Source organism: Otolemur garnettii, unplaced genomic scaffold (genome assembly GCF_000181295.1).
Source record: "Otolemur garnettii isolate 467f Iridium unplaced genomic scaffold, OtoGar3 scaffold00001, whole genome shotgun sequence".
Lineage (NCBI taxonomy): Eukaryota > Metazoa > Chordata > Mammalia > Primates > Galagidae > Otolemur > Otolemur garnettii.
In genome coordinates, this window is record NW_003852396.1 from 45,387,014 (window position 1) to 45,405,142 (window position 18,129).

Consider the following 18,129-nt stretch of genomic DNA (forward strand, 5'->3'; position numbering starts at 1 on the left):
AAAAAAAAAAAAAAAAACAGTTCTCTCGGAAAAATTAATCAATTAATTAAAAATTAAAAAATAGACGGGCGGTGCCTGTGGCTCAAAGGAGTAGGGAGCCGGCCCATATGCTAGAGGTGGTAGGTTCAAATCCAGCCCCCATCAAAAACTGCAAAAAAAATAGAAAAATAGGCTATAAAAATAAATGTAATATTTACAAATGAGAAAAAAAGAAAAGCAAATAAGCTAAAAAATGAATTCAATATCACAATGTTCTTAAAGCTATGTAATATAAAATAGATATCTCAATACAAGATGTTTTGACAAAGATTTAAATACTGTTAATATTTAATGTTCACAAGCATAGGGAATTAGGCATTCTTACTCACTTGTGAAACTGCAATATACATACAACACAACCTTTCTAGAGGATAATTTGACAATTTTAAATTCCCTATATCATTCATAGAAAAAAATTAAATAATTTAGAAAGGAGTAAGCAAAAAGTAAAAAACCTTCTTTCTAATAGAATATCCAAATTTGAAGTATATTTGTTCTTTGATACAAAAATTCTACTGTTATTCTATTCTAAAGAATTTCTTGGGCACAGGAATAAAGACATCTGTATGAATTATTTACTGAAGTAGTAGTGTTTATAATAACAAGCAGCTTAGCTGAGAGTGATAGCACTGTAATCCTCATTGTTCAGGAAACTGAGGCAGAAGGAGCACTTGAGTCCAAGATTACAGGAAACTATAATCATACCACAGCAATCCAGCCTCAGTAACAGAGTAAGATCCTGTGTCTTAAACACACAAATACACACAAACCAAGTATCTAAAAACAACCAAAGGTTCATCAATATGGGAATGACTAAAGTTCAAACACAATATAGAGTACAATGTGGTTGTAATTTTGACATATACACATATTTATAAACTAAAAAGGTATCCACAGTCTAATAAAAACAAATAAATTATAAGAGTACATATGAATACAAAAAAGAATATACAGCAAAATGTTACTGAGTGTTGTTTATAACACTCATGTTGAGATAGACAGATGTGTATGACAGCATATATACAAATATATATATACAAGTAAACATATGCATAAAAGAAAAAGAAATGATATACAGCAAAATGTTATTGATGAGTGTTGAGATTAATAAGTGACTTTCTCTATTTCTTTCCATATTGTCTGAATCGTTTTACATGTATTGGCATTCATTTTATTGAATAACCAGAGAAAAGTGCTGTATTTATTTTAAAATAAATTTAAAATTGGTTATTATACAGTGTGGCCATAAAGTTCATGTGCAATTTAAAATATTTGTCTATGTACACAAACTTTATGGCCACCCTGTATTAAAATAAATTAAAAATTGGGTAATGATTTTCTGTGTGTGTGTGAGACAGAGTCTCACTCTGTTGCCCTGGTTACAGTGCAGTGGTGTCATCATAGCTCACGGTAGCCTCAAACTCCTGGGCTCAAGTGATCTTCTTGCCTGAGCTTCCTGAATAGATGGGACTATAGGCACATGCCAGGATGCCTAGTTAATTCTTCTACTTTAGTAGAGATGTGGTCTCACTCTTGCTCAGGCTGGTCTTGAACTCTTGCTCTCAAATAATACTCCTGCCTTGGTCTCCCAAAGTGCTAGCACTACCCATAAATTGGGTAAAGATTAACTAAGATTCAAACGGAACTTATTTTTAAAGCAAATTATAACCTGAAAAAATGACACTAAAAAAGATAATCTTAACTAGTATCAATAAAAACAACAAAGCTAAATCCAAAATAGTAGGCTGAAATCCATTGTAGGGTAAAATGACTAGACCTACTCTGATTAAATAAATTCAGTATGTGTGATCATATTTATTGTATTTGCACAAATATGTATGTAAATATGTTATATCCATAACATATGGATATAAATGTGATAAGTGATTAGGTCTTTATAAAAAACTTTTAGGAGACTGGCACACCATGTTTCCCTAAAGTTTGAAGAAGTTATAACCATAGCATGATCTATTGTTTGATAATGTTACCATACTTTTTCTAAAACACCTATGCTTTAAATTTGGCAATATTTATTAAGAGCCTTCAATGCATCCATCACTCTGACCCTTCTACATATCTGTCTTAAGGAAATAATCATAAACACAAAAAGAATTTATGTGTGAATATATTTATCTCAGTATTCTTTAAAGGAGTAAAATCAAAAAAGCAGGTTGTAGCTCCCATTTATGTAAAATAAAGACAGACAAAAATATGTTTATATATGCATTGAAAAAAAATCTATAAAAATACCCAAGAAACTCTTCATAGTGGGATCTTTTATTTCCCACCTGCCACCTTTCCATATTTGAATTTTTAACATAATCATAACTACTTTTATTTTTTCTTATTCTAACAGCTTTATTTTAACCAAATCACATCTTTAAAAAGATCCTATCTCTACACTGGGGAAAGAATCCCGATTCAATAAATGGTGCTGGAAGAACTGGATATCCACATGTGAAAGACTGAAACTGAATATGCACCTTTCTTCATTCACAAAAATTGATTCAAGATTGATAAAAAAAAAAAAAACCCTAAATTTAAAGCATGAAACAATAAAAATCCTCAAAGAAAGCATTGGAAAAACAATGAACAATATTGGCATGGGGAAAGACTTTATGAAGAAGACTTCTGTGGCAATTGCAACAACAAAAATAAACAAATGGGACTCAATTAAACTGAAAAGCTTCTGTACAGCTAAGTAGACAACAACCAAAGCAAATAGAGAACCTACACAATGGGAAAGGATATTTGCATATTTTGAATCAGACAAAAGCTTGATAACTAGGATCTACAGAAAACTCACATTAATCCAATGAAACAAACCAACAATCCCATATATCAATGGACAAGAGAGATGAATAGAACCTTCTCTAAAGAAGACAGATGAATGGCTAACAAACATGAAAAAATGCTCATTGTCCCTAATTATTACAGAAATGCAAATCAAAACCACCCTGAGATATCATCTAACCCCAACAAGAATGGCCTATATCACAAAATCTCAAAACTGCAGATGCTGGCATAGATATGGAAAGAAGGGAACACCTTTTACATTGCTGGTGGGACTGCAAACTAATATAACCTTCCTTCCTTTGGAAGGAAGTATGGAAAACCCTCAAGGAACTCAACCTAGACCTCCCATTTGATCCTACAATCCCATTACTGGGCATCTACCCAGAAGGAAAAAAAAATCCTTTTACCATAAGGACACTTGCCCTAGACTGTTTATTGCAGCTCAATTTACAATTGCCAAAATGTGAAAACAGCCTAAATGCCCACCAACCCAGGAATGGATTAACAAGCTATGGTATATGTATAACATGGGATACTATTCAGCCATTAAAAAAGATGGAGACTTTACATCCTTTGTATTAACCTGGATGGAAGTAGAACACTTTATTCTCAGATGTACTCAATTCTGATATGAGGACAATTAATGACCTAGAACACGATGGGGGAAGGAAAGAGCAGAGAGAGGGAAGGAGGAAGGTGGTGGGGGAAGGGACGAGCACAGACAGGGAAGGAGTGGGGGTGACAGGGGTCACAGTATGTGGCACATCTTTTAGGGGCAGGACACAATTAGAAGAGGGACTTTACCTAACAAATGCAATCAGTGTAACCTAGTTCTTTGTACCCTCAATGAATCCCAAAAAATAAAAAAAGACCCTATTTCCACATGCTGAGGTACTAGGAGTTAGGGCTTCACCATATGAATTTGGAAGTTATACAGTTCACTTCATAACAATAACAATAGCATAATACTACTAATAACACTGTTACGATATTCTATATGCTACTGATACTTCACTAATTTAGTTAACTTATAGTTTTTATACTCATACTAATTTCTTTTTTTTATATTATTATTTGGGATTCATTGAGGGTACAAAGAATCAGATTATATTGGTTGTGGGTATTAGGTAAAATCTCCCTTGTAATTGTGTCCTGCCCCCAAGAGGCATGCCATGCATTGTAACCTCCTGTCACCCCTCTCTTCTCCCCTCTCCCTGATCCCTCATTCCCTTACCCCTCACCTTGCATTAGATCATCTATTGCCTTCATATTAGGATTGAGTACATAGGATTCTTGCTTCTCCATTCTTATGATGCTTTACTAAGAATAATGTGTTCCACCTTCATCCAGGTTAATATAAAAGATGTAACGTCTCCATCTTTTTAATGGCCAAATAATATTTCATGGTATACATATACTACGGCTTGTTAATCCCTTCCTGGGTTGGTGGACATTTAGGCTGTTTCCACATTTTGGTGATTGTAAATTGAGCTGCCATAAAGTCTAGTGCAAATATCCTTCATAACTACTTTTAAAATAGAAGAAAGAGAAAGAGAGAAAGAAAAAAAGAAGAGAGAAAATGACAATAATAATAATAATTTGAAGCAACCCATATCCAAAAATATGAAAAAGTTTAAGTAAAATATACCCCACTTGCTAAACACAAAAGGATTCTTTTATTTACAATCTTAAGTAATAGCATGAGAAAATGCTCATGTTATAATGTCAAGCCAAAAAAAAGGATAAAAATTATATTTACATACTTTTTAAAATCTTACTTATTAATTCAAAATCTTAACTCAAATACACTTAAAAATACAATGACTCACATAGACGTGGGAGAAATAACTAAAACAATATATACATATAAGAAACACTTCAAGGTCTGAGGTATCCTCAAGCTCCAAGCATGAATTATTTGTAAATGAGGTGGTACACCAAACATTAATGTAATTTAGGTCACATGAAGAGACTTCCTATATGAGAAAACAAATCATGCTTTAAGGTACTTTGTGCTAGCTGATATTTACACACTTTTTTAAAAAGCCTATATTAAGAAAAAGATTGAGAGGAATCCTTAAGCTGTTAATAAAAGTTGCCACTGGGTGTAGGACAATGAAAAAACTCTTTTCTTTCTGCTTTTTGTATTTTTCTAAATTTCCATAAAACTGAACATTTTTAATTAGAAAAATTAAGCAAAAACTATTTCACACTTATAAATACCAAACTCTTAACCAATATGCAAAAAAATTTTCTGAATTGTAATTAACATATAATTAGTATATATGTACTAATGTCTATATTTGTATGTATTATTTAGTAATGTGAGTTCTACATCCTATATCCAGAAAATAAGTGAAAGATTTAAATATAGTCCATTTACCAGGAATAATATTACCTGATTATGAAAACTTTCATTTGGAATCCTAGAAAAAGGCATGGGAAAACACTGGTGGTGCATAACCACTCCATTATATAATACAGTTTTAATTTAGAGAATAAAATTACCTAACTTCCTTTAAATCAGTAATATTCCTCTAAAGATATGGCATGAGATAGATTAACTACTTTTTCCTTGACAAGTAACTTCTATTTCCTCATCCCTAAAATGCACACAATACTATCCTAACTCACAAATTTACTGCTAAAATTAAATGATATAATATATGTAAAGAAAATAAGCACAGTCCTCAGCACTTGACAAGTACTCAATAAATGGAAGCAATTGTCACTATCTGTGATATATGAGACATTTTTAAAACATAAGGATACAAAAAAAGATAAAAGTAAATGTATTTTCAAACTATAACATGCCAGCACTAGCCAAAAGAAAACTCTAATAATATCACACAAGAAAGGATTAAAAGCAAATAGCTTTACATAAAGCTATTTTTATCTTTATAAAAAGAAAATAGTAATAATAATAGTATCAGCAATAGTAATAATAATATTATCAGCAATAGTAATAATTATAAAGCAAATTCATCAACAAGAAGTAACAGTTCTAAGTTCATATAAATGTGAACAACATAGTCTCACAATATTTAGATAAGTCTGGCAGACATATGAGGTAAAATAGATCCATAATGAGAATGAAGATTTTAAAATACTTGTCGTGATAAATGATAAAACAAGTAGATGTTAAACACAGAAAAAAACATAAAAGATTTCATCAATATGATCTACCAATTTAACCTAATTTGCCCAACAACTACAACTGCACAAAAAAAAACATTATTTTTAAACAAACACCATATCATCATACTTAATGATGAAACGTTGAAAACATTTCCTATGAGATAGAGAATTCAACAAGGGTGCCCACTACTATGCTCCACATTGCATTAGAAGTATTAGTACAATAAGGCAAGAAGAGAAATATGATGTATAAGGATAAAAAAGAAAAAACAAAACTGTCACAATGTGCAAATGATATGATTCTATAGGTAGAAAATTCAAACTGACCTACAGATAAAGCATAATAATTAATAAATGGGTTTGGCAAGTGTGTTACATGCCAGAGCATTATACAAAAAAATACTGATTTTCTACATATGATCCCAAATAAAATGAAATATATAAATACCATTTATATAAAAGTATCACAGATATCAAATATCTCATTAAAACTTATAATGAAAGATATGCAAGATCTCACTGAAATATAAAACATTTTTGAGAGTTTAAAAACCTTAAATGGAGGGCTATACTATGTCATGGGCTGAAAGACTCAAAGTGATAAAGAAATTTAACTCCCCAAATTAATTTATAGAGTCAATACAATTCCAATCAAAAGGTCCAAATGTATGTGTATATATAACATGCTAAGTTCATTCTAAAATTCATATGAAAATTCAAACATCCAAGAAAATCTTAACACAAAGAATCAATTTGCTCTATCAATTATCAAAAGAAGGCAACAGATCAGTGACACTGGCCCCGCAGAGTAGCTTAGATCAAGTGGAACTGGCAAAAGGGAGAAAAACACTCTTTTGGAACAGAAGAGAGAGCATAGAAAAAGAAAAAAAATAAGCAGGTATATATACTTGATTTACAACAAAGTTAGCAATATTACACAGTGAGGAAAGGATGGAGTTTTCTTTTTTATTTTTTCAAAAAAAAATGGATGCTGGGTCAATAAGACATCCATTTGGAAAATAAAATAAACCTTGACTTCTACCTCATATCATACTCACTCATCAGTTCCAGGTAGTATATAGGTCTAAATTCAACACATAAAATAATGACCAAATATTCCTAACTTGAAATCAATGAAGGTCTAGGGGTTCCATAAAAGGGTTTCAAAGGTTCTAGGAATACCTAAAGGTTGTACAAAATGATCTGTATTTTTCTGGGGAAATTATTCATATCATTCATAACCTCAAAAAAGAAAAAGATAAATAAAATACACTACCTAAATTAAAGTTGGAAAATTTCCTCATGAATTCAGGGTAAGAAGATATTTCTTTTTTCTTTTCTTGTCTTCTCTTATCTTTTTTTTTTTTTTTTTTTTTTGAGACAGGGTCTCTATTACCCTGAATAGAATGCCCTAGCATTATAGTTCACAGCAACCTCAAACTCCTGGGCTTAAGCGATCCTCTTGCCTTAGCCTCTCAAGTAGCTGGGACTACAGGCACCACAATGCCCAGCTATTTTTAGAGACAGAGTCTTGCTCTTGCTCAGGTTGGTTTCAAACTCCTGAGCTTAAGCAATCGACCCACCTCATCCTCCCAGAGTGGTAGGATTACAGGCATGAACCATCACATCTGGCCTAAAATCCTTCTTAAATGAAAATTTCTTAACCAATTTCTTAAACAATTACAAGCATTAAACAAAATAGAAATTTGGTTAATTCAAATTTGGATAAATTTGATTTGATTACATAAATGTTAAGCATTTCTGTGTATCAAAAGAGACCATAAGAGAGTAAAGGCACCTCAAAGTGTAGGAAACCATATTTGCAACACAGAAAGGATGCCCTTGTTGCCCCTACTTAAGAGTGTCTTGATCCACTTCCGATTTTAGCCAGAGCTGCAATGGACAGACCCATGCAAGCTCTAACTTATCTTGCAAGGATTTCATTTCAAGCACTCACTGAACATTCTGCCACATTCTACTTCAAGACCTTCTCTGAAAGCACAGGAGTACATTTAGCCCAACACAAACTCAGCTTAGAAGATAGAGGAATAAATGCTCTTGGAAGAAACTCTCAACCAATACTGAATAAGAGCTCCAGACACTCTTCCTAAAGGAAGGTACTCTTTGCTCTTCTCTGAGGAACCTGAAAAATCAAGTTCCTAATGCCTATAGTGAGACCTCAATAAGAAGGCTTTTCCTTCTTCCTGACCTCCCTGTCACTATTCCCTCATTTCTACGTCCTGAGACTATCTCTCAGAAAGCTATCTGCACCCTAGCCCTTATCACAGATTCTACTTTTGTTGAACCTAAATGAAGACTAAACTTCATATATTTGTATCCAGAATATATTAAGAACTCCCACAAATCAGTAAGAAAAAGACAAGCAATTGAATAGAAAAATTGACCACAAAATTAAGAAAGGATTCATAAAAGAAGATTAAGGCCAAGAAAAAAATGTGTTTAATTTCATTAATATTTAGGGAACTATAAACTAAAATCATGAGATGTCAAATAATACCCACCAAAATATTAAAACTATAAAGACTGATAATACAAATAATGGGAAAAGGTATTTGACAATACGGACTCTCATATACTGCTGATGGAAGTATAAATTAAAAGGATTTGTAAGACAATTTGGCATTATCTCATATAGATAAAAAATACCACATCCTATCATCCAGAAATTCCACTTCTAAGATTCTACCCAACAGAGATTACTGCCCTTGTACAGTAGGTATAAAAGAATACTTATAGCAGCATTATTCATATAGCTCCAAACTGGAAATGTTTCCTAAGAGTAGAAATAAACTGGTCATATAACAGAATACCACACAACAATTAAAATGAGCAAATTACTGCTACACAAAATAATAAGGATGACTCTCACAAATATAATATGAAATGAAAGAATCCAAAACCAAAAAATATATGCATGTACATATATATATGTGAAACATACAATTTCATTATATAAAGTATAGAAAACCAAAACTGTGTTGTTTAGGCATGCATGCTCTGGAGGTAAAACTATAAAGAAAAGCAAAGAAGTGATCATAAAAGAGAGGTAGCCATGTTTTCACCTTTGGAGGAGGAAAGGGTTAGTGGTTGGTAGACGAACCAGAGAAGCTTCAAAGTGCTATATATGTTCTATTTCTTAACCAGTGATGAGAGGTATTATACAGATATTTGATGATAAAACATCTTTGTTTTGTGTACCTATCCATATGAGTATTATAATCTATAATAAAAAGGTTAAAACTTATTCTTTTTAAATCTCTGACATTTAAACACAAGATAAGCCATCCAACTCAAAATTATAAAAATACCAACTAAAATAGTATGATAGTAGTTTTCACCTGTGTGGTCCAGGGTATCCAGAAACAGGAACTCTCAAACATTATTGGTAAGAGTACAAGTTGACACAGCAGCCATGAAAGGCAATTTGATAATATTTATTTAAAATTTAAATTTTCTATATGCTTCAACCCACAATTTTATCTCTATAAATTTTTCCTACAGATATATTTATACCTGGATACAAAGAAGAATACCCAAAGGTACTCACTGCAATATTGTTAGTAATAGCAAAAGACTGGAACTAATCAAAAAGTCCAATAATGAGGAGCGGTTAACAAAGTTATAGTTCACCCATACATTGAAATACAGGGTGTCCATAAAGTTCTCATGTAATTGAAAATAGTGCATAATGTGGTCATTTAAAAGGAATGAAAAAGCTCCATATATCCTGATACATAATCATATATATATGATTGATGATATATATTGCTTTTTAAAGGTGCAAATATGTATAATACAGTACCATTTGTGTTAAGTAAAAAAAAAAAAAAAAAAAAAAAAACAATGAAAGGAGCTTCAAAATGGTTGGCATCTGATAATTGCCGCTTCCACAAAGAAGAATCAAAATAGTAAGTAGATAGTCATACTTTGAATAGATCACTAGTGAGAATGCTAGAAATCAACAGAGAAGTGACAGGAAACAATCTCTGCCTCTAAAAAACAAACAAATAAAAAAATTATCTGGAATCAGTGGGATCCAGTTGGAGTTTCAGCTACTTGGGAGGCTGAGGCAGGAGGATCACTTGAGCTCAGGATTTCATGGTTGCAATGAACTATAATCACACTACCACACTCCAGCCTGGGCAACAAAATGAGACTCTGTCTCTTTAAAAAAGGGGGGGGAGGGTGAGGCTGGAGAACCAAAAACAAACATGATACTGAAGTGCCACTTAGTCAAGAAAGAAATCAAGAAAGTTATTTACTTTTTTTTCTTTTTTGAAAGAGAATCTCACTCTGTCATCTTGGTTGAGTGCCATAGCATCATAGCTCACAGCAACCTCAAATTCTTAGGCTTGAGCAGTCCTCTTGTGTCAGCCTCCCAAGTAGCTGGGACTACTGGCACCTGCCATGACACCCAGATAATTTTTTTTATTTTTAGTAGAGACAGGTGTCACTCTTTAGTAAAAACAGGTCTTGAACTCCTGAGCTCAGGCCATCCACCTGCCTGGGCATCCCAGGTATGAGCCAATAATATGCCTGGCCCGAAAAACTTATTGAAACAAGTAAAAATTCAAACACAAGTAACAAAACCTATAGGATACAGTAAAATTCGTGCTAAGTAAAAAATTTATAACAATAAGCACATATATCAAAAAGTAGAAAGTGCCACAGGCACTGCCCCCATATGCCCAGGGTGGCAGGTTCAAACCTGGCTCCGGCCCTGGCCAAGCGACAACAAAAAAATAGCTGGGCATTGTGGCAGGTGCCTGTAGTCCCAGCTGCTCGGGAGGCTGAGGCAAGAGAATTGCCTAGACCCAGGTGCTGGAGGTTGCTGTGGGCTGTAATGCCATGCACTCTACCTAGGGCGATAAAGTGAGACTCTGTCTCTAAAAAAAAAGTAGAAAGATTTGAAGGAGGAGCAAGATGGCGGCCGAGTAACAGCTTCATTCCAACTGGGCACTGTGAGACTGGGGAGAGAAGACTCCAGGCATCTCTGGCTTGTGGGATTTGCCCAGAAACATCCCTTCAGGACACAGGGTATCAGCGAGAGACTTCTGGACCCCATGAGGACAAAAGTAGTGAAGAACTAGCAAGTGGTTGCATGTGTTTGTTCCATTTCATCCCACCAGCAGCTCTAAGTACAGCAGCAGTAAGACTGCAAACTGGAAAGGCCTTACCTATGAGCTGTTTTGTATTTTTTGGACTTGGCATTCAGTTGAACTACCTTGGGAAAACTTGGGCAAGAGTGTGGAGGACTTTAAGCATTGTCTAGGGCTCCAGACTGAGCCACTGAGCCAGATGGAGCTAGTAGTGTTGGGCTGTGGGATGCAGAGCCATTTTGGGAGAACTGGCCCAGCAAGCTCCACCCTCAGGGTCACAAAGCAAGGATTAGTTGGGAGACTTCAGGCAAGTAATTTAGTGACTGAGCAGCCTAAAGGCAGGGACTGAGACCCTTACAGCCTTGGCCCTCAGGGGCATAGAGTGAGACTGGTTTTTGGCACACTGGGACTCATCAAAACCTCAGTCCAGAGGCATGGTAATTTAAAGAGCAAGAGGAAGTAAAAGTAAAATTAAGGCAAGGAAACAGGTAAAAGAAAACATTCATCAGGAAGAATCAACAGAAAAATCCTGGTAACATGAAAAACCAGTCCAGAGCAACTCCCCTCCCCTAAAGGATCATGAGGTAGCTACTGCAGAGGATTCCACCTATAAAGAAATGTTAGAAATGACAGAAAGGGAATTTAGAATACAGATGATGAAAACAATGAAGGAAATGATAGAAACAATGAAGGAAACTGCTGATAAAGTAGAAATATAGAAAGGATATAGCAGAGCTGAAGGAACTGAAGCAGTCAATTAGGGAACTTATGCAATAGAAAGTATCAACAACAGATTAGACCATGCAGAAGAAGAATCTCAGAGGTAGAGGACAAAGCTCTTGAGATAACTCAGATAGTTAAAGAGGCAGAAAAAAAGAGGGAGAAAGTAGAACATTCACTGACAGAATTACAGGACTTTATGAAGCGTTCAAACATATGAGTTATAGGTATCCCAGAAGAGGAAGAAGAATGCCCCAGGGGAATGAAAGCCATACTAGAGAATATTATAAATGAAAATTTCCCAAACATCACCAAAGATTCTGATACACTCCTTTCAGAGGGATATCAGACCCCAGGTTGCCTCAACTTTAATAGAGCTTCTCCAAGATACTTTGTGATGAACCTGTCCAAAGTCAAGAAAAAAGAAAAGATTCTTCAAGCTTCCAGGAGTAACCACCAGTTGACCTACAGGGGCAAAACCATCAGGGTGACTGCAGACTTCTCTAATGAAACTTTTCAAGCAAGAAGACAATGGTCATCTACCTTTAATCTACTTAGAACAATTTCCAGCCCAGAATTCTATATCCTGCTAAGCTAAGCTTTAAAATTGACAGAGAAATCAAATCACTTACTGATACACAAACATTGAGGAAATTTGCCACAAGACCAGCTCCACAGGAAATACTTCAACCTATTCTATGCACTGACCATCACAATGGATCAATATCAAAGTAAGCACTCAGAAATTAAAGGACAGAACCTAACCTCCACAGTGATGCAAGAGGTAAAATTAAGCAATGGACTCTCACAAAATAAGATGAATAGAACACTACCACACTTATCAATTATCTCAATAAATGTTAATGCCTTGAATTCCCCACTGAAGAGGCATAGATTGACTGACTGGATAAAAAAAAACACAAGCCATCCATTTGCTGTCTGCAGGAAACACACCTAGCTTCAAAAGACAAATTAAAACACTGAGTTAAGGGTTGGAAGACAATTTTTCAGGCAAATGGAATTCAGAAGAAAAGAGGAGTTGCAATCTTATTTTCAGATATATGTGGATTTAAAGCAACTAAAGTCAAAAAAGACAAAGATGATCACTTTATATTGGTCAAGGGAAAAATACAACAAGATGTTTCGATTTTAAATATGAACCCAATTTAAATGCTCCCAGATTCTTTTTTTTTTTTTTTTTTTTTTTTTGAGAACCCCAAAAGATTCTTTTTTTTTTTTTTTTTTTTTTTTTTGAGACAGAGCCTCAAGCTGTCCCCCTGGGTAGAGTGCCATGGCATTACAGCTCACAGCAACCTCCAACTCCTGGGCTCAAGCGAGTCTCCTGCCTCAGCCTCCCAAGTAGCTCTCCCAGATTCTTGAAACAGACCTTACTCAGTTTGAGCAATATGATATCCTATGATATCCTTAACACTCCTCTTACAGAGCTGGACAGATCCTCTAAACAGAAATTAAACAAAGATATAAGGGACTTAAATGAGACCCTAGAACAACTGTGCTTGATAGACACATATAGAACACTCCATCCCAAAGATAAAAAATATACATTCTTCTCATCGCCCCATGGAACATTCTCCAAAATTGATCATATCCTAGGACACAAAACAAACCTCAACAGAATCAAAAGAATTGAAATTTCACATTCTATCTTCTCAGACCACAAGGCACTAATGGTGGAACTCAACTCCAACAAAAACGTTCAACCCCACACAAAGGCATGGAAATTAAACAACCTTCTGTTGAATGACAGTTGGGTGCAGGAAGAAATAAAAGAGGAAATCATTAACTTCCTTGAGCATAACAACAATGAAGATACAAGCTACCAAAACCTGTGGGATACTGCAAAAGCAGTTCTGAGAGGAAAATTTATCACTTTAGATGCCTACATTAGAAAAACAGAAAGAGTGCATCAAAAACTCACAAGCCATCTTATGGAATTGGAAAAAGAGATCTCTCATAAATCAGAGATCAATAAATTGAAAACAAAAGAATCATTCAGAAAATTAATGAAACAAGGAGTTGGTTTTTTGAAAAAAAAATAAAATAGAGAAACCTTTGGGCAGACTAACTAGAAATAGAAAAGTAAAATCTCTAGTAACCTCAATCAGAAATGATAAAGGGGAAATAACAACTAATGCCACAGAGGTACAAGAGATCATCTCTGAATACTTCCAGAAACTCTATGCCCAGAAATTTGACAATGTGAAGGAAATGGATCGATGTTTGGAATCACACCCTCTCCCTAGACTTAGCCAGGGAGAAATAGAGCTCCTGACAGACCAATTTCAAGTACTGAGATTAAAGAAACAATAAAAAATCTTCCAACAAAAAAAAATGCCCTGGTCCGGTTGGCTTCATGCCAGAATTCTATCAAACCTTCAAGGAAGAGCTTATTCCCATACTACAGAAATTATTCCAAAAAATTGAGGAGGAAGGAATCTTCCCAACGTGTTCTATGAAGCAAACACTACCTTCTTATCAAAACCAGGAAAAGACCCAACTAAAAAGGAAAATTTCAGACCAATTTCACTAATTAATATAGATGCAAAAATTCTCAACAAAATCCTAGCCAATAGATTACAGCTTATCAACAAAAAAGTCATACATCATGATCCAGTAGGTTTCCTACCAGGGATGCAAGGCTGGCTTAACATATGCAAATCCATAAACGTTATCTACCATAATAACAGAAGCAAAATCAAAGACCATATGATCCCCTCAATAGATGCAGAAAAAGCATTTGATAAAATCCAGCATCCTTTTATAATTAAAACACTGAAGACTATATGCATACATGGCACATTTCTAAACCGATAAAAGTTATCTATGACAAACCCACAGCTAATATTTTACCGAATGGAGTAAAACTGAAAGCTTTTCCTCTTAAAACTGGAACCAGACAAGGTTGTCCTCTGTCACCATTACTACTCAACATAGTGCTGGAAATTCTAGCCAATACAATTTGGCAAGACAAGGAAATAAAGGGCATCCAAATGGGAGCAGAGGAGGTCAAACTCTCCCTCTTTACTGATGATATGATCTTATGCTTAGAGAACCCCAAAGACCCAACCACAAGACTCCTGGAAGTCATCAAAAAATATAATAATGTTTCAGGATATAAAATCAATGTCATAAGTCAGTAGCCCTTGTATATGGCAATAACAGTCAAGATGAGAGGCTAATTAAGGACACAACTCCCTTGACCATAGCTTCAATACCTAGGAATATACCTAACAAAAGAGGTGAAGTACCTCTATAAAGAAAATTATGGAATCCTAAAAAAGGAAATAGCAGAGGATATTAACAAATGGAAGAGCATACCATCCTGGTACCTGAGAATAATCAACATTGTTAAAATGTCTATACTTCCCAAAGCAATCTACTGATTCAATGCCATCCCTATTAAAATACCAATATTGTACTTTCAAGACTTGGAAAAAATGATTCTGCATTTTGTATGGAACCAGAAAAAAAAAAAACATATAGCTAAGGCAGTTCTTAGCAATAAAAACAAAGCCGGGGACATCAGCATACCAGATTTTAGGCTGTACTACAAAGCCATAGTGGTCAAGACAGCATAGTACTGGCACAAAAATACAGACATAGACATTTGGAATCTAATAGAAAACCAGGAAATGAAACTAACATCTTACAACCACCTAATCTTCGATAAACCAAACAAGAATATACCTTGGGGGAAAGACTTCCTATTCAATAAATGGTACTAGGAGAACCAGATATCTGCATGTAAAAGACTGAAACTGGACCCACACCTTTGTCCGCTCACAAAAATTGATTCAAGATGGATAAAGGACTTAAAATTTAAGGCATGAAACAATAAAAATCCTCAAAGAAAGCATAGGAAAAACACTGGAAGATATCAGCCTGGGGAAAGACTTCATGAAGAAGACTGCCGTGGCAATTGCAACAACAAAAATAAACAAATGGGATTGAATTAAACTGAAAAGCTTCTGTACAGCTAAGGAGACAACAACCAAAGCAAATAGACAACTTACACAATGGGAAAGGATATTTGCATATTTTGAATCAGACAAAAGCTTGATAACTAGGATCTACAGAAAACTCACATTAATCCACATGAAAAAAGCCAACAAATCCCATATATCAATGGGCAAGAGAGAGGAATAGAACCTTCTCTAAAGAAGACAGATAAATGGCTAACAACCATATGAAAAAATGCTCATCATCCTTAATTATCAGAGAAATGCAAATCAAAACCACCCTGAGGTATTACCTAACCCCAGTGATAATGGCCCACATCACAAAATCTCAAAACTATAGATGCTGGTGTGGATGTGGAGAGAAGGGAATAATTTTTACACTGCAAACTAATACAACCTTTTTGGAAGGAAGGATGGAAAACCCTCAAGAACTCAACCTAGACTTCCCATTTGATCCTGCAATCCCATTACTGGGCATCTACCCAGAAGGAAAAAAATCCTTTTACCATAAGAACACTTGCACTAGACTGTTTATCACAGCTCAATTTGCAATTGCCAAAATGTGGAAACAGCCTAAATGGCCATAAACCAAGGAATGGATTTAAGCTGTGGTATGTGTACACCATGGAATATTATTCAACCATAAAAAAATGGAGACTTTACATCGTTTGTATTAATCTGGATGAAGTGGAGCACATTATTCTTAGTAAAGCATCACGAGAATGGAGAAGCATGAATCCTATGTACTCAATTTGATACGAGGACAATTAATGACACGGTGGGGGTGGCGGAAGGGGAAAGCAGAGAGAGAAAGGAGGGAGGGTAGGGGAAAGGAAGAGCAGAGAGAGGGAATGAGGGATGGGGGTGGGGTCCTGGTGTGTACCATACCTTTTAGAGGTAAGACACGATTGTAAGAGGGACTTTACCTAACAAATGCAATCAGCGTAACCTGGTTTCTTGTACCCTCAATGAATCCCCAACAATAAAAAAAAAGTAAAAAAATTCAAATAAATAATCTAACAAGGCACGTTAAGGAAATAAAACAGTGAAAGAAATCAAACGCAAAATTAGTGAGAGAAAATTAATAATATAGATCATGGCAGAGCCAAATGAAATAAAGACTTTTTAAAAAGAGGTTCAAAGAAACAAAAAGTTTATCTTTTGTGAAAAGATAAAATCAGGAAAACCTCTAGATAGACTAACCAAAAAAAAGAGAAGATCCAACTAAATTACAAATAAATAAGAGTTCATTACAAGTGACTTTATAGAAATACAAAAGATTATCAGACTGTAATGAACAATACACTAACAAACTGGAAAAACCTTGGGGAAGTAGATAAATTCCTGGACACATGCAATCTACTAGAATTGAATCAACAAGGAATAGAAAACTTGAATATAAGTTCATAACAATGAGATTGAGTCAGTAATTAAAAGCATCCCATGGTGTTTTTCAAAACGGTTGTGCCGTTTTACATTCCCAGGAGACATATGTGAGAGTTGCAGCTGCTTCACATCTTTGTTAACACTTGCTATGGGTAGTACTTTTCATTTTAGCCTTTCTAATAAATGCGGAGTGGCATCTCACAGCGGTATTAATTTTCATTTTCCTTTGAACTAACAATGTTAAACAACTTTGATGTGTTTATTGGCTATCTACATCTTCTTTGATAAAGCACCCATTCAAAAATAAATAAACAAACAAACAAATAAATAACAGAAGTATCCCAAAGAAGAAAAGTTCAAGCCCAGACAGCTTCCCTGCCAAATTACACTAAACTTACAAGGAAGAACTAATAATTCTCCTCAAATTATCCTATAAATTGAAGAGAAGAGAATTTTCCCTAACTCACTTCACAAAGCCACCAGTAGCTTAATACCAAAGAGGCAAAAATTAGCAAAAACAATAACTATAGGCCAATATCCCTGGATAAGCATAGATCCAAAATTCCTCAACAAACAACTAACCAAGTGCTTGCTTCGGCAGCACATATACTAAAATTGGAACGATACAGAGAAGATTAGCATGGCCCCTGCACAAGGATGACACACAAATTCATGAAGCGTTCCATATTTATTCTAACAAGGGTACAAGTGAACTTTTCTAGAACTAGAGTATAAATGTTTTAACACAATAACTAGGTAAATGACATAAAGTCTATATTAACCAGCTTGATGAAAGTATTTCAAATTGTATATGAAAACCCTACACTGTACCCCAAGTTTGCAGTAATGTATACAGCTATCATTTAATAAAAATAAATAAATAATTAAAAAAACTAACCAAATGGGACACCACAACAAAAAGATAACATTACATGCTCATGTGGGATTTA

At 34.6% G+C, this 18,129-nt stretch overlaps 1 non-coding gene across 1 annotated transcript; it reads left to right on the forward strand.

The window, feature by feature from the left end:
* Positions 1–17,764: 17,764 nt before the first annotated feature.
* On the forward strand, positions 17,765–17,871 carry LOC111724783. Its single transcript, XR_002773009.1, has one exon. It is a non-coding gene; the product is annotated as a U6 spliceosomal RNA (small nuclear RNA).
* The last annotated feature ends 258 nt before the right edge of the window (positions 17,872–18,129 follow it).